General features: G+C 40.5%; 1 protein-coding gene and 1 pseudogene across 4 annotated transcripts in view; one reads left to right on the top strand and one right to left on the bottom strand.

The window, feature by feature from the left end:
• SLCO3A1 (solute carrier organic anion transporter family member 3A1) overlaps window positions 1–18250 on the bottom strand; it is an 829245-nt gene that overhangs the window by 596867 nt on the left and 214128 nt on the right. The window lies entirely within an intron of this gene.
• LOC100415718 (unconventional prefoldin RPB5 interactor 1-like) lies at window positions 9447–11568 on the top strand (annotated as a pseudogene).

The raw sequence follows: 18250 nt of genomic DNA, 5'->3' as shown, positions 1-18250 counted from the left end.
TTTTAATATTCATTATATCTTTCTTCCCTTTATTAATTAACGCCCTCCACTATTCTGGTGGTCATGTGGTCATTCTGCTACTGTCACTTTTCAGCTTCTGTCCCTGATAATGATGGCCATATGACTAGGTCTCAGACAATGGTTCGGAGCAGAAGGTACAGGTACAACTTTCCCTTGGGTCCTGCTTTCCCTGACATCACTGACTGACATGCAGATATGGTGTCAGTGAATTCAACCCCAGGAAGTAGGAAAGCTGGAGCAGCTTCTTAGACCCAGTGGTAAAAGATGCATGTTGAGTTTTCACCTTAGGTCACTAGATAACCGAGTAAACCCTGCCCAACCCCAGGCTCTCCTGCAAGATAGAGAAAAATATTTTGTTGAAATCGCTATGTGTGAGTCTCAATTATGCCATAACTTAGCCTTGATACTGACTGATCAATATCAGAATTGAGGCACTGCCATGACACAAACTAAACTATCTGGTGTTGATTCAACAGCCAGGCAAGAGGAAATAAGGAAACAGATACTGAAAGCCAGAAATGTTTACTGTGAAAAAATACTGAGTAAAACTCTTACCAGCATTCACCTGGAAGGCAGAACATATGCCTAGGACATGCACAGGTCTAAGGAAGCAACTGAAAATAGCCAAACTGTTCATGTATACTCATTGCTCCTTGTTGCTTTCAGCAAGTTACAAAGACAAGTGATGGGATATTATCTCCTTGCATCATTTTCCTTCTTTTTTTTTTTTTTTTTTTTTTTTGAGACGGAGTTTCACTCTTGTTACCCGGGCTGGAGTGCAATGGCACGATCTCAGCTCACCGCAACCTCCGCCTCCTGGGTTCTGGCAATTCTCCTGCCTCAGCCTCCTGAGCAGCTGGGATTACAGGCACGCACCACCGTGCCCAGCTAATTTTTTGTATTTTTAGTAGAGACGGGGTTTCACCATGTTGACCAGGATGGTCTCAATCTCTTGACCTCGTGATCCACCTGCCTCCGCCTCCCAAAGTACTGGGATTACAGGCGTGAGCCACTGCGCCCGGCCTATTCAGAGGTATTTAGTGTATTCATAACATTATGCAACTACAAGATTTTTGTAGTTTCAAAATATTTATCATCCCTTAAAATGCCCTATACCCATTAATCGTACTCCATTTACCCTTTCTCCCAGTCCCTGGTAATCTCTAATCTGCTTTCTGTCTCTCTGGATTTGCCTATTCTGGATATATCATATTGAAGGACTCACATAAAATGTGACTTTTTGTGTCTGACTTTTCTCACTTAGCATAATATTTTTGAGGTTCATCTGAACTGTAGCATGTATTAGTATTTCACTCTTTTTTCAAGGCTGAATAATATTCCATTGTATGGATATACCACATTTTGTTTATCTGTTCACCTGATGATGGACAATTGGGTTGTTTTCACCTTTGGGCTATTATGAATAATGCTATCAACATTCAGGTGCAAGTTTCTGTGTGGCAAATATCCTCTTTTCTTTTTTCATATATTTTCTTGTTCATTCTTATACTTTGTTTTAACAGGTGAGCTTTAAATCACCTTGTTAAGTGTCAAAGAATCATGCTACAACATTAGGGTTTAAATTGTATTAAACCTACACTTGGGAGAAATTGGCATTTATAAATTCCATTTTTCCCTTCCAGGGACTTCTGTTTATTCTATTTACTTAAATCTTTTGTATTTCATGATAAAGCTCATGAAATATAATTGTTTTCACTTGGATGCATGTTCTTGTAAACATCTGTAGTTGGATCTGTATGGTGAAGGCAACTGTGCTGTGGGCGGTAAGAATCTCCCTGTTAACATTTGGAAAGTCATTGACCCTTGTAACACAATGGCAAATCTACGATCGAACTTTCACCTGTTGTACTTTGGAAGGCAGACTATGTAAAGCTGTCATACAACAGAAAATGTAGAAAAACTGTAGTTGCTGGTCCGTGTTGGCTACTGACTTTTAATTGTGTCCTGTAAAAGGGACAAACTCAGTATAAATCCAGTCAGACAGAAACCTCCTGGAGCAAAGAGCTTCCAGAAGAGCTAACTGCTCTGCAAGGCCAGGGGCCTTGATAATCCTGCCCAGCAGGATTTCATAACTGCTATGGAACAGTGACTGATGAATGTTCCCATTGCCACTTTCTGAAAAGAAGAGCTCAATCATTCCTATCCTACTGTCTCTCCATTATGTTGTTCTGGCAGTGAATATCTTTTCTATTTTTATACAACACCGGATCACAGGAAACCACATATAAATGGAATAAAGAGGTCTACATTTCATCCACTGATCCCGGATGTTGAGTTCGGTACACTGCTTGGATGAGACCTTGGGGTATCTTCATAGGAAAGGGGCGAGGTGTTCTATGTAAGAAAAGGAGGAGGAGTACATACACATAGAGGAAAAAAGAGCAGACTTCAGCTGAAACTGTAGTTGACTCTTCAGCAACATAGGAATTAAGGCAACAAACTAATTCCCACATTGTTCTCTCTGTATAGTCAGAAATGTATAAAAACCTTTCGATTCCCCAAAAACTTAACTACTAACAGCCTACTGTTGACCAGAAGCCTTACTGATAATATAAGTAGTTGATCAGCACAGAATTTGTGTTATATGTATTATCTTATCTACTATATTTTTATAAGAAAGCAAGCTTGAGAAAAAAATATGAAAATCACAAGGAAAATAAATATATTTACTATTCACACGTGGAAGTGAATTATCATAAAAGTCTTCATACATATCAGCTTCACACTGAGGAGGAAAAGGAAGAGGAGGTATTGGTCTTGCTATCTCAGAGTGGCAGAGGTGAAAGAAAACCCACTTATAAGTGGCCCTGCAGTTCAAACCTGTGCTGTTCAAGGGTCAACTGTATTAATTACCTGCCAAATATTCATCGTCTTCTTTATTTACTTATTTCTAATGAAACTCCATATTATTCTGGGAGGTAACATGTATAACTAAAAATTCTACATTCCCTTGGCAGTAAAGAGTGGGTAATGAGAGGCAAATGAAAATCATCTAGCGGGGCTTCATGAAAAGCTTCTTAAAGATCACTGAGCTTGTGAAAGAGGATGTCCTTTTATCCTTCCCCTTTCTTTCTCCTTTCCTTTTCTTGGAATATCTTGGTGGAATGGTAAATTAGCACTTATTGTCTATTGTAACTCCCTTCTAGAGTATCATCTTATGTTTCAAAGATGTAAAGCTAAAAATGACTTTCCCCAGATTTCCTTGCAACTATGCTTTTGTACCTGGTGAATGTTCGACCCCTCAGGTACACAAGTGATGATTTGGAAGGTATATATGTAAAGCAACATGGAGACGTGTTGTTTCTGTTCCTGCTGGCAAGCCCCACTGGGCAGGCATCCAGTTATGCTGGGAAGAAGCACTAGCTGAGGACCTCATTTATGGTCATTGAAGTTACGGGTGCATACAGAAGCAGAAACAGCTTGGTTGTAAAGACAGCATTCATGGTACGAGCTTTCCAGTCATTATAGTTTTGTGATTGTGTGGCTTCCTGAGATTGCAGCTCCCTCACTGCACAGGAGTCCTGGAGTTCTAGACCCAGCAAGTGGAGTAGCAGCATTCCAATCAGGAAAGTTATTTCTTGGTCATAGAAGGGACAGTAGCTCCCTTGGTGGCCCAGCTTTTTCAGGTGACTTTGGGAGTTATTCCTGAAATATTAACCCAGAGTTTGTTTTCTGCCTTGTCTAGGATTCCAGAAGCTCTTTAGTATAGGAATAAAGCCATTTGTATGTCAAGTAGCTGGAGCAGATTCAGTTATCTGCAGCTGGAAACTGACGAAGGCCATGTGACGTGATGGGGAGAACTTGAGCAGCTATCCCAGATCATAAGGTATCTATGGAAATGGAGCCTACAGCTAAGAGGATGGAAAACAATGGGAAAAGGATCCTCACTGTTGTCACAACCACGTTAGCCCTTCATTGACCGTCTCTGGATCTTTCTTTTTTACGTCACATTTCCTTAATTTAAATTACTGGTATTACAGGTGTTTGCTTCTTGCCATCAAATGCAATTCCTATTTGTATAGCATTCATTCTAGTTATTTTTCTATTGGTATTATTAATCAGAACTTTTTCCTATCATTTTTCCTATTGCGTATTAATGAAAAAACTCATTAGTCCTTATTTATTGTTATATCCATCAATATTACAGAACTAGCCTATTCACACTAATAATTGTATAGTAAAATCCTTTAGGCTATGTATTTTTAATATCTGTCATCAGGAAAGTGAAGGGAAGCTAAAACCCAAGATAATTAGATGACCCAGTATTTTTAATTTCACATGTAAATCTAGCAGAAATAGTGTTTTGATTGTTATGTAACTTTATACTTATTTCATTATGTAAAATATACCCAAAAGCTTATTTATTTTAATAAAAACAATTCAACAATGTAAGACGTACTCCATATTTACAAACTATTCTTGTAGTTACAGCTATTCTACTAAATTAGTAAAACAAAAATATTTTCTAACTACTCTTGTCAAACTGCAGATGGTTCAACTTCTGAAGAATTATTGAATGTATGTCTCACTTCTTTCAGTAAACAGAACGACTGCAAAACTGATTAATAAAAAATTTCATAAGATACACATTTATTTTTTATTACACTTTAACTTCTGGGGTACATGTGCAGAATGTGCACGTTTGTTACATAGGTATACACGTGCCTATGATGGTGTTTTGCTGCACCCATCAACCTGTCATCTACATTATGTATTTCTCCTAACGCTGTCCCTCCCCTAAACCCCGACCTGCTGACAGGCCCCAGTGTGTGATGTTCTCCTCCCTGTGTCCATGTGTTCTCATTGTTCAACCCCCATTTGTGAGTGAGAACAATTAGTGTTTGGTTTTCTGTTCCTGTGTTCATTTGCTGAGAATGATGGTTTCCAGTTTCATCCATGTCCCTGCAAAGAACATGAACTCATCCTTTTTTATGGCTGCATAGTATTCCTTGGAGTATTATCCAGTCTACCACTGATGGGCATTTGGGTTGGTTTAAGTCTTTGCTATAGTGAATAGTACCACAGTAAACATATGTGTACATGTGTCTTTATAGTAGAATGATTTATAATTTGTTTAGTTTTTCATTTGAGATACCCCATCAGTGTTAATTTCAAGGCATATCTCAAATCAAAGCGAGGCCTGGGACTAAGTTTTGAGCACAAGCCTATCAAGTGATAAATCACTCTACAGAAGAAAATGGGATGAATGGGGTGAGGGGCAGAAGGGAAAGAATGAGTAAGTAGCATGAAAGAGGGGCCCAGGGAATTTGGGAAACAACAATATAACTACTCAATCATAAGCTGTTTGCAACACAAGTTGATCCCTTCCTGTTCAACAAACAAATTTGTCACTCATCAGCTACACACGTTGTTTTGTAGAAATTAAGAAAGAAGTTGAATTTCATTTGATAACAAAGTGGAAATTGTTTAAAGGTGTGAAAAACAATTCAGAAGAATCAGAAAGTTGGGGCTAGAGGTACCATGAGAGTGCAAGGCATGACATCCACAGACATTCTGGAAAGGACACTGGGCTTTTATCAAGCAATAGGACGGACCATCTTACTCAGATCTGTAGGGAAAAGGAGACTGTTTTGAAGAGAGATGGATATAGGTGTAGGTAAAGGCAGGACAACCACAGAATCTGACTTTCCTGGAATAATTTCAGTTTCTCTCCGTTGCCCTCAGGTCTTGTCTATTTTTGTGCTTGCCTAGACTTCATTTTCTGATTAAGTATTGTGATTAACAGTTACATCAAAATAAGCTGGGTGGATTTAAGAGATTTTTTTCACTTTGTATTTTCACCTTCATTCACGGCTTCTGGTATGTAGGACACACATGCAAATAATTAAATCTATATATTTTTTCAGATGTGAGAAACTTGAACATTTAGGATCAACTGAAGATTCTATTTTAAGAAGACTGTGCCCAAAGACAAGTTATTAACACATGCTATTCTGCACAAAGCATATTTACATATCTCTCTGAAGCATGATCTGTTTTTCAGATCAAAAAATAATCACATTTAGACACTTCAGAAATAATTTTTCTTTTATTCCAACTTTTCTTGTGCCTATTAAAAAGTAAAGCAATATCTGTTAATGTGTTAATACCATTAACAGAAGAAAACCTTTGCAAGCATGAATGCTTCAAATAAAACATGAGTTAGTGTGAGTCCTTAGGTGGTTCAATTTTTCCACCTAATTTATGAAATTGTAACAAAGCTTTTTGAAATGCATCCTATCAAAAACGAATCATTTTAAACTCTTGCAAATACATTGTAAGTCAATTTTAAAATTAAACATTGATGGAAAAGGTGCTTTTGAGCTAACACTACAAATACAAATTTTGGTGGTGAACAACATTACTAAAAATATTGTTCTAATTTAAGATGCCCATGAGAAATATTCTTGAATTGGTTGTGATAAAAGTAATCCATAACTGTTTCAAAATAAGTGACGATGAAAAAGAAGATGGAGTTGACAAATTTTATACATACAATTGCCTTTCAGTTTCCACAGGTAATTGGTTCCAGGATCCCCTGCAGGTACCAAAATCTACAGATTCTTAAGTCATTTATATAAAATGACCTATCTTTTGAATATAATCTATGTACATCCTCCTATATATACTTAAATCATCTGCGGATTACTTATGCAATATAATGTAAATAGTTGTTGCAGTATATTGTTTCAAACTTTATTTTTATTTTTCCATTGTTACTTATTATTAAGTATTTCTGATCTGCTGCTGGTTGAATCCATGGATGTGGAGCCTGCTGCTGCGAAGGGTCAACTATGTCATACATATTCTCAGAGTAAATCAACTACGGAATTTGGAGGATGAGCTAACATTGAATTTTAAAATATTTCAGCATTGTACTTGCACTTTTGCTCTTTGATTCTCATCATGAATCAGATTTTAGAAATGTTTGAACCATTAGAGATCTAGTTTTTAAATCAAACTAGGTAATCTAAAATATTAGGAAGCGTATTGTAAAAGATTTCCTTCGTTTTTTAAATATTTATTTATTTATTAAGACAGGGTCTTGTTCTATCATCCAGGCTGAGTGAATGGTACACTCCAAGGTTCACTGCAGCCTTGACCTCCTGGGCTCAAGCGATCCTTCCACCTCAGCCCCCAAAGTAACTGGGACTATAGCACGCGCCACCATGCCTGGCTAATTTTTTGTATTTTTCGTAGAAATGGGGTGTTGCCCTATTGTTCAGGCTGGTCTCAAACTCCTGAGCTCAAGCAATCCTCCTACCTCAGCTTCCCAAAGTGCTGGGGTTACAAGCATGACCCACCACACCCTTCTGAGTTCCTTAATTCTGTTTGCATTTTGGATAGAGGCTTACAGCTTGCTCATTGAGTTCACTTCAGGTCACCATGCTATGCCCATGAATCCAGAAAGCTGTTAAGCCCTAAGCTATGCCCAGTCCCAACAAGTTCCTCATTTGGCAGACCTTCCTTAAAACTGTCCAGCCCAGGCTCTAAAATTCTGTAAGTATTCTCCCATAATTTCTCCTGTTCGAGGCACAACTAGGACTATTGTTGTGACATTCTCTGTCACTGCATAAGGTCTAATATCCTCCACTTTACCTGATCAGCAGGTTTCATTCATCATCTTAAGGCAAACCTGCTCTTCTTTTATTGTACTGACTTTATCTCTCTCTCCACCTGTTCTAGTGTCATCAGCTTCGCCCGCATGTTTTTAACTCTTTTATGAAAAGCATTTTTCCTCAAAATTAGTTTCACTACTTTTCCCACTGCTCTGCGATGTCAACCACACTGCCAACAGTATTCTTTCATCTTTATCCTTCCTGGGCAGATGAAGGGCTTTATTTAAAGAAACGGGTTTAGGATCTACTAGAGGATGAAGTCAGGGAAGTGCAGAACTCTTTGATTTTTTTTTTTTTTTTTTTTTTACTTTCTTGAGAGAGAGTCTCCCTCTCTCACCCAGGCTGGAGTGCAATGGCACGATTTTGGCTCACTGCGACCTTTGTCTCCCCGGGTTCAAGTGATTCTCCTGCCTCAGCCTCCCAAGTAGCTAGGACTACAGGTATGTGCTACCACGCCCAGCTAATTTTTGTATTTTTAGCAGAGACGGGGTTTCCCCATGTTGATCAGGCTGGTCTTGAACACCTGACTTGAAGTAATCCACCTGCCTCGGCCTCCCAAACTGCTGGAGTTACAGGTGTGAGCTACTGCGTCAGGCCTCTTTGGCCTTGATTTATGTTGGTTTCCTTACTGTGCTCTCCCTGCTACATAACTTAGATTGAGGGTAATTGTCACAAGTCCCTCCAAAGTGGTTCTTCTCAATCTTTTAAGAATCGCTGGAGGGTCTTGTTAAAATGAATTCCCAGAACTTTTCTTGAGATTCAGGTATGATATTTCTAAGAGGCAGCCCAATAATGGAGACCACACTGACCACGTTGGAGTCAGAGTAGCACTGACTCAAATGAATTTCCAAGTAAGTTAAAACAACAGAGAGTGTCTGGTCCTTCTTCCTCTAGGATAAACGCTTACGCCATAGAGTAACATTAAAAAGACAAAAGATTAGCAGGTTACTCCCAAATGAATGTCATAATTAACCACCCTTTATAGCCTGTCATCAGGATCCCAGGAGTACTTGGGTGCTATTCTGTAGAAGGTGATAGGAATGGCATTTCCTGAAGTTGCATAATGATGCTTTATTGTAGTGTAAGGCCTGAAACTCAGGCTTCATACTGTGTGCTGGCTTGATACCTGGTAAAATTGAGAGGGTCTTGAATAGCCTAATAGCAAGCCCTTCTCCCTACTCTATTCCCATGGATAAGGTCTTCCAGCCACGCAAACCTTCTTAACGAAGGAACCAGGCACAGTTCCTGCTTATCCTTTAGTAGCGGGTTTCCATTCTCTACCAGCCCATAGAATGATGCCAGAAAGCGTATCTCATCCTCCCTTGGGAACTGGAGGTTGCTCTCCCCTCTTGACACTACAAAGCATGCCTCCTCCTCCAGCCCTTCATTCCCTCTGCTCCTGAGTGTAGGCCTGTATGATTCTGCGTGGTGTGTGTGCCCTCCTCTCCCAGACTGAGTCTACCTGACTAATGACCTGCCGTGTGTCTTATCTGTGCCCTATGGGGTGTGGGGTATCATGTTGTGGGAAGTGAAAAAGTTCCTCTTTAAAGTTTCCTTTCGGCGGGGCCTAGTGGGGAGGCGCGGAGGAGGCGCGGCCGCCGCGGGACGCCTGGCAGGGCCCGCACCGGAGAGGCACCTCGGCACCTGGCGGTCGGCCTGCTACTCGGAGCCCGCGGCGGGGCGGCGGCGGCATGGACGTGTGAGATGCGGCCTCTTGGGCGCGGGCCGTGCGGTGCCTGAGGGCGGGCGCGTGGGCGCTGCGCAGCTGCTGGTTCAGGACTCGCTCACCTAGCTGAGGCCCACCGGCCCGTCATGGAGGCGCCCACCGTGGAGACGCCCTCCGACCCTGCACCCGGCTCGGCCCCGGCCCCGGACATGGTGCGGCTGCGCGAGGAGCAGGAAAAGGTGGTCACTAACTGCCAAGAGAAAATCCAGCATTGGAAGAAGGTAGATCATGACTATAATGCCCTTCAAGAAAGACTCAACACCTTGCCTGAGAAATTGTCTCACAATATAATGGTACCGTTCGGCCCTTTCGCCTTCATGCCCGGAAAACTTGTCCCTACTGTTGAAGTCACTGTTTTACTGGGGGACAACTGGTTTGCAAAGTGCTCAGCAAAGCAGGCTGTAGGTTCAGTTGAGCACCGGAAGGAACGTGTAAGAAAAACAATAGAGGATTTAAGAAAAGGGGTGAAAAATTTTGAATCAGGAGTTGAATTCACAGAAGATTTGCAGAAAATGAGTGATGCTGAAGGTGATATTGTTGATATAAGAGAAGAAATTAAATGTGACTTTGAATTTAAAGCAAAACACCGAGTTGCTCATAAACCACATTCCAAACCAAAAACTTCAGATATTTTTGAGCAGATATTGCAAATGACATGAAATCCAAGGATTTCCTTGCTGATAAAGAACTGTGGGCTTGACTTGAAGAACTAGAGAGATAAGAAGAATTGCTGGGTGAACTTGATAGTAAGCCTGATACTGCAAATGGAGAAGATACGACATCTTCTGAAGAAGAAAAGAAAGATCACAACACAAATGTGAATGTTATGCATCAAGTAACAGACTCTCATACTCCGGACAGTTGTCATAAGCATGTGTCAAGTTCAGAACCATTTAGGGATCAGTTGAATAGTCAGTTGAACTGTTCGGTGAATGGTTCCAGTTCTTACCACAGTGATGAGGATGATGAGGATGATGATGAGGATGAGGATGATGACGATGCTGATGACGACGATGCTGGTGATGATGAGCATGAGGCTTTAGGAGTTGGAGATAATTCTATACCAACAATATATTTTTCTCATACTGTTGAGCCTAAGAGGGTCCAAATAAATACTGGAAAGAATACCACTTTAAAATTCAGTGAAAAGAAAGAAGAAGCCAAACGTAAATGAAAGAACAGCACTGGCAGCGGCCACTCTGCCCAGGAGCTGCCCACCATCAGGACACCTGCTGACATTTACAGAGCCTTTGTTGACGTTGTGAATGGAGAATACACCCCTCTCAAATCCATCCTGAAGTCTTGAAGTAGAGAGAATAGTGTGTGTAGCAACACCAGCGAAAGCAGCGCTGCTGAATTTGACGATAGGCGGGGTGTTTTGAGGAGTATCAGCTGCGAAGAAGCCACTTGCAGTGACACCAGTGAGAGCATTTTGGAAGAAAAACCACAAGAAAATCATCAAAAGAAACTTTTGCCCTTATCGGGAACACCTGAGGCTTTTTCTGGAGCTGTTATAGAAAAAGAATTTGTATCACCTTCCTTAACACCACACCCAGCCATTGCTCATCCTGCGCTACCCACCATTCCAGAATGAAAGGAAGTTCTGTCAGAAGCCTCAGAAGAAACTGAAAAGAGGGTTTCAAAGTTTAAAGCTTCCATATTGCAGCAGAAAACCTAGGCCCCGTGTAGGAAATGGGAATTTACATCTTAAAACCTAGTTGTTCATTTGTTTAGAATATCTATGGCAAAATAGCTATCCCGAGTTACTTTGGCAACAAGTTCTTTTACCCTTTTACCAGCGGTATTTGAAAAAAATCAAAATAACTGTCTGAACACTTTAATAATCACCTTGTTTTGTTAATTCTCTGAATACTGTCAACACTTGTCTGAGTTTGCCTTTATGATGCAGCGGCAGCATTTTGAATTACTTTTCGAAGAATACTGTTCATACGCATTGTTTTTGTGTTTCAGACAAAATATAGGCAGTTTTGTGCCAGCTGTGATATTGTGCATCCCATATGGACCCTTTTAAAGAAAATTTTAAAATTTCAAAGAGATTCAACAATTATATTACTTGCTTTTACATTTTAAAGGCACTTTTAAAAAGATCTACTTCGCCTGTAGGTTTTGCAGCTAGTTGGCTATTTAAGAAACCTCTCCCCTCTGAGTGTCATACTGTAATCTATCAGAAAACTACATGAGTTCATTGTACTCTATGGAAAATTTCTTTGGAAAGATATTTTGTAAAACTTTTTTTTTCCAAGTAAAACTTTTATGAAACTTGGTCTCAAAAAAATAAAAAAAATTAAGTTTCCTTTCTTGTTAAATCATAAGTATGCTAATAACTCATTGTTAAGCCCCATCCTATATAGCTGTTAGACATGCCATGCTTGCAGGTACCTAGTATATTCTATGTCCTCGTACTTTAACCAAGATATCTGTGCTGGACAGGCTCACAGGCATGTCCCAGCTCTCCATTGCTTTTACCTGATTAAAAAAGTTTTAAGTTGTTAGCCAATTGGGTTTTAGTTTAGATTGTGAGGCCTGGCTCCAGCCAACGAAGATGAGACACAGTAGTAAGAACCCCAAATGCAGGAGGGATAAACACGTTTGCTTTTCCTTTATTCATTGTACTCTCTGGCAAGATGGCTAGTGAGAGTGCCCTTCCTGCAATCCAGGAAGTCAAAATTTTGTTGCTGAAAATCCTTTATCTCAGTGCTGATTTTTCTTTGCAGCACTGCATGTGTTTCCAGCACGTGTGTTCTGCCATCCTCATAACCCTGGGATGAAAATCCCCTCTCACCAACAAGGTGAAGAGACACTGTCTCCAACGTGTATTCCCTGTGACAAGTAAGTTTCCCTAAAAGGGATGAAATAATCTGATTCTAGGGTTTTGAAGTAAAAGCGAACACAAAAGTCCTGTCCCACATTGGTATTTAATCATACCCAACAAGCTGCAAACCCAGTATTGCAAACAGGCGGTAGTCTTGAATGTAAATACCACAATTTCAAGCATTGGGAATAAATTAACTCTTTTCATCACATTTAAAAAAGAGAATACACTGATAAGGACAGGCTTTCAAACCTGGCAAAGCAGTAAAGTCTTTTGGCATAACAGGAACGTCTGTGACATATCAGTGCAGGTGAGCTGTCTTGATGAAAGACCAGATGGACACAGCAGGTCCTGGTGTCCCTCTCACTACTTCCTCTTGTTCACTGCCCCAGCTCCTCCTGAATCCCCATCTTACTCTACATCCCACCTGCCTAAGCACAGTCCTGATGGCACTAAATCTTTAGAAGAGAGAACTCCTTATGTGAGAAATAAATCATAGGCAATGTAGATTTCAGTTGTCCTTGCTGCACGGTATCTTTTTCACTGCAGTTACTTGTAACTGGAAGTGATGCTTTCTCAGAGAAATACAAACAATTCTCACCTTGAAGAAACAGGTTCCAGATTCCCCCAAGTCGGCCTCAAAGGATTCTGACCTACCTGTCACTCCTCCCAAAATGGAAATCATCACCCACCAACCTGTTCCTCAATGTGTGCTTGTGAAAAATACAGGGCAACCAGTAGCAGAATAAAAAGAATTAGGATGTATACCTTTAAAACCACAAAAGAGACAAAAAGTCAAACTAAAAAAGAATTTGAGCATTTAGCAAAGTCAAGAAGCAGAAAGGAAGAAATAGAAGATCTCAGAAAGTAAACATAAAGAGATGGCAGAAATAATACCAGATACATCAAGAATGACAACAGAGACGGGTTAAAAATACAGGTTCTTTTAGAATCGGTAAAAATTTAACTGCTGCTCTATAAGCTGTTTATGGAGACATACATGAAGTAAATGACAAAGTCTGAAAGTAAAGAGATTTGTTAAAAAACACCAAACATAAAAAAATTTTAAAGCAGAGGAAGTCATTAGGCAACGTAAAATTCAAGCAAACCAGATTTAAAAGGCAAAGAGGAACACTTTATATTAATAATGGAGCAGTGAAGAGCAGGCCGAGCCTGACGAGCTCTATTTTGCTTCTAAGCCCTACATAGTGCCACATTTTAGGTTAACTGCTCTTGCTTATCTCTGCATGTAGGCTGGGCTAACCATGGGAGGAATTTAATTTACAGTTTAACATTAAAGCAAGGATAATAGTCCCTTCCCAAAACTAACTCCTGAAGAAATAAGGAGGGTGTACCCACGAGGACAGATGTTACCTGACCAAGGGCAAAGAAGCTTCACTAGCCCCCTGCAACACCTGCTGCTGCCCAGATGTCTACAGTTATTGGTCACCTCTTGATCCCAAATCCTTCCCTTTTCCCTTTCCCCTAACAGAAAAGGAGCCTAAGTTTCTATTGACTTAAGATGGTTCAGAGGGATGGTTCTTTAGGACATGAGTCCACCATCTTCTCAGTTTGCTGGTTCTCTGAAATAAAGTCACTTTCCTTGCCCCAACACCTTGTCTCTTGACTTATTCACTGCCACGTGGCAAGCAGTTCAGGCTTCGGACTCAACAAGAGGGCAAGAGGCATTATCACACCAGCAAGTCAATGAATAACAATGAACCCTGAGGCATCAAAAATCTTGTATCAAAACACGTGAAGCAAAACTATTAGCAATCAGGAGTTCTACAAAGCTGTAATTAAGGTGGGAAATGTTTAAACATCTCTCTCTAAATTAGATCAATAAAATTAAATAAGTTTGAAGAAATGGTAAGCTTAATTTAGAGCTAGTTATCATGAATTGAAAGTTTATTTAAAATCAGTTTCTTCTCAACAAGTGTCAATCCAAAAATGAGCAAAGTACTTGAACAGATATTTTTAAAGAAGATATACAAGCAGCCAATAAGCATATGAAAAACGAAAAAATGTTCAATATCATTAGTCATTAGAGAAACACAAATCAAAACTACAATGTGATACAACTTCACACCTACTAGGATGGCTATATATTTTTTTAAATCAGTGAATAACATATTGAAAAGGATGTGGCTATGCTGATTCTCAATAAAGTCACCTTCCTTGCCCCGACACTTGGTTGCTCCACTTACTGATTGTCAAGTGGGAAGGGGTATGAGCTTTAGACTCAACTGAACACAAGATACATTATTACACCAAGAAATCAAAACAACATTGAACCATAATCGATTACAAAGGTAATCTGATGATCCTCTTTCATCAAAACATATCATCTATTTATCTGCATTGTGTCTCAATTCTTCCAAGGTGTCAGGGTGCTACCATTTCCTAAATTCTTAGGGCCCATGAAAATTTGCATGAGGGGCTACGAAATTAGCTTTCATTTTATGCCAGGCACGACAATGAGTGATTTACCATAAATCTTCAAACTCTTTCCTGTTAGGAGTTCTTAACTTATTTCCAGATGAGGAACAACACACAAAGAAGTTGAGAAAGTTGCCTGAGGACTCACACCTAGTTAGCAAGCACCAGAGTCAGGGTTGAATCCAGCCTTCCCTGACTCTACATTCAGGTTTTTCCAGTCACATCAGGTGGCTTCCCTTGGCCCAGGAGAAAGTCGAGGAGATAATTAGAATACATATATAATATGTGCATTCTAGCTGATGGGTACATGACAAGAGGGGTAATCATCAGGTTAAGAATAGAAAGAAGAGGGGAAACAGGAGAAGGAAGGTGGCACCCTAAATCTAGCCCTACCCTCTGAGGTAGAACAAGTGTTGTTCTCATTTTACAAATGTAAAAATGAAGACTTGTGGAATTCAAATAACTTAGCAAGACCTCACAGCCAGAAAGCAGGAGGTCCACAACAACATACTTTAATAATACAAAAAAGACAGTGTTTGGAACTGCCTTAGGACTTACAACAAACTTATCAGTGCTGTATTTTTCTTTGGTTTCTCTAAGAGCTCAGCAGGTCTGAAATGGTTTGGGCACTGTTTTGCTGGGTCACTTATCTAGATGCCCACTGGAAAGTGGAACAGAAGGCCTGCCTAACCTTCAGGTCCGTGAAGGCTTTAGAATTGAGACAAACTTGAACAGTAGCTCTGGACTTTTCTTTCCTTTCCAAATGTGCTGTGAAACAAAAGCTCACTATCTTAACACAGTGATTTGAGATCAATAGTAACAATAGCTATATTTTAAAAGGCTGCTGCTCTGACTGGCTCTCATCTGGCTGTTTAACGAGTAATATCTAACCTACTTCTCAGCTCAGTCCTTCAAGATAGATGTGGCTGAGGCTGCAGGAGCCTTCCAGAATCTGTGTTCTTACCATCTGGGCATAGAACTGGACAACTTTTCCAGCCCCCCTTGCTGCTAGATATCACCATAAAACAAGTTCTCAACAACAGAACAGACCCCGGAGTGATGTGCCACCTCTGAACTAAAGTGGTGACACTGGTGTACTTTCATTACATTCTCTCTCCTTCCAGCCACCTTTCCCCATTTACGGGCTGAATTCATATGGTTCTAGAAGGTGGTAGAGATATTCAATAGAAGGTCTCTGGACCTTCAAATCACCCTCAGTTGGAACTGAGCCCTTCCCCAACAATTTATATTGGAACATAAGATGAGAAATAAACTTTCACTCTATTAAGCCACTGAGAATTAATGATGTTTTCTTGCATCAGGTAGAATTGCCAAACTCAACCATGGCAGTATTAGTTTTCCCATTTTGCACATTTGATAGTTGAGATTTATTGAGCATTTATTATGTGTCAGATACTCTAATTTAATCTATTACTGTCCCTCTTTTCCAAATAAGAAAATAAACGTGGCAAGGAGTTACTTAAACTGTTAGTTCCCAGCTAGTATGTGAGAAAGCCACGAAGCCACAATGCAACTCCAGGTTTGAATCTTGCAGTTCATGTGACCCCAGATATGGGCTTTATAGAAGGACAAGTTCAACTCGCAAATGGAGTGGGTGAGTGTCTTTTGTAGTTTTTTATTATCCATTTCCTATACAATCCACTGCATCACAATAAGTGCCTTTTGATGCTTAAGCTTGATGAGTTAAACTTATGGTACAATTTCAACCACCAGATGTTGGGGTCTGCCCCGCAGACCCTGACCCAGCGACGGATGAACAAATGCATTCAAAAACAGGTATCAGTGAAAGAGCAGGTGTAGGGGTCCACGGGCCACTCACAGACACTGCTGAGAGAGTTGCCCCGGCCCAACTTGCTGGCCCTGCTGGCATTTATTCAGCATGCATTAAATGACAAGCACTTCCAGTCAACATCACTAGAGTGTAATGATTACACACCAGGTCCCAAGGCCTAAAGCAAACACTATTTGTGGGTAAGAAACCTAGTCACCCCTCCCCCACCCACTGAGAGAGTCACTGGCCAGCAAATGATTAAAGGTTAGTTTAAGGACCACATGAGTAAACAAGTTATTTAGATAAACTCCTCTACATTCCTTTGTTATTTGCTTTTCTGCTATTGACTCAAGGTAAAAAGGATTAGGTTGCCTTTAGCTGAACCTTTTACTGAAACTATGCAAACCATCCAGCCTTCCAGGAAGGTTTGTGACTATATTCTATTTTACAATTTATCCAACCATCCTGACTGAACCTCCACAGCAAGAAATGAGAAGGGTAAACTTAAGTAGCTGTCAGACGGAGAGAAGTTCAGGTAGACTGCCAACAACCTTGGCCTCAGGATGGAACTCACCACTCCATTATTTTATCCTGCCACCTTGGTTCTACCACCTGGTAAACTTAAAATAATGGAATAAATGAAAAATATCATAGTCCTGGAAGACATGACAGCTGTGATTTTCGTAAGGCTGTCACAACAATCAAGAAAGGGCAACTGGATCTTTCTAAAAAATGTATTCCACTGAAGGTGCTGTGGCAACCACTGTCTTCCCCTGGCTTATTTTGCAGGAGTGTAAAGCAGCTGGAAACAGACAGAGATGTAGGGAGTCATATCTGCTGCCAGTGAGAGGGCAGACTTGGAGTTACTTCTGAGGTCATGCCCCTCCTCCTGTTAGCATCAATTCACCTTCGATATGAAATAACTATTAACTGATTCGGTATTCCTAAAACATGTTTTGATTAATGGTGAACATTATAATAATTTTAAAAGCCACTGACACGGCCAGGAGAGATGGCTCATGCCTGTAATCCCACACTTTGGGAGGCCGAGGCAAGCAGATCACGAGGTCAGGAGTTCAAGACCAGCCTTGCCAACATGGTGAAACCCTGTCTCTATTAAACATTAAAAAATTAGATGGGCATGATGGTGCATGCCCGAGTTCCAGCTATTCATGAGACTGAGGGAGGAGAATCACTTGAACCCAGGAGGCGGAGGTTACAGTAAGGTGAGATTGTGCCAATGCATTCCAGCCTGAGTGACAGAGTGGGACTGCATCTCAAAAATAAATTAAAATGAAATAAAAAAAACCATTGACACTGGTTAGAAAGAAAAAGTCAACAAGTGGAGTTCTGCCACTTAGGAGTAGTACATTCTGTTCCAAAGTCATAAGCTCCAGCCTCATTTTTTTTCTTAGTGAAATGGAGTCATTGGTGTAGACGTCCAGGGTTGTCGGGTATCCAGTGTGTGGATCTACACATGAATGCAAATGGAGGAGGTGAGAGAAAACTAATGGGTGGGTGGAGGAAGAGCAGGGGCACAGTAGAGGGAGAGGCAGTGTGAGATGCTGTTATATAGTTCCCATAGAATGCCTGCCTCGAGTTGGTCCTGCTTTTGATCAACATCATGGCAACTGCTAGGAGTTCCAGCTACTTGTGATTACACAGTCATCCTGTTTGGGATGCAGAATTGTGTAACTTTTTTTCAAAAGCCCTATAACAATTTGGGAGCCCAGAAGGAAACAAGGCACTTACAAGTTTGGGTGCTGCCTATGCAAGATGTTCTAGCTGGGATGAAGTCT

Source organism: Callithrix jacchus, chromosome 6 (genome assembly GCF_049354715.1).
Source record: "Callithrix jacchus isolate 240 chromosome 6, calJac240_pri, whole genome shotgun sequence".
Taxonomy (NCBI): domain Eukaryota; kingdom Metazoa; phylum Chordata; class Mammalia; order Primates; family Cebidae; genus Callithrix; species Callithrix jacchus.
This window is presented reverse-complemented; position numbering and strand designations above follow the sequence as displayed.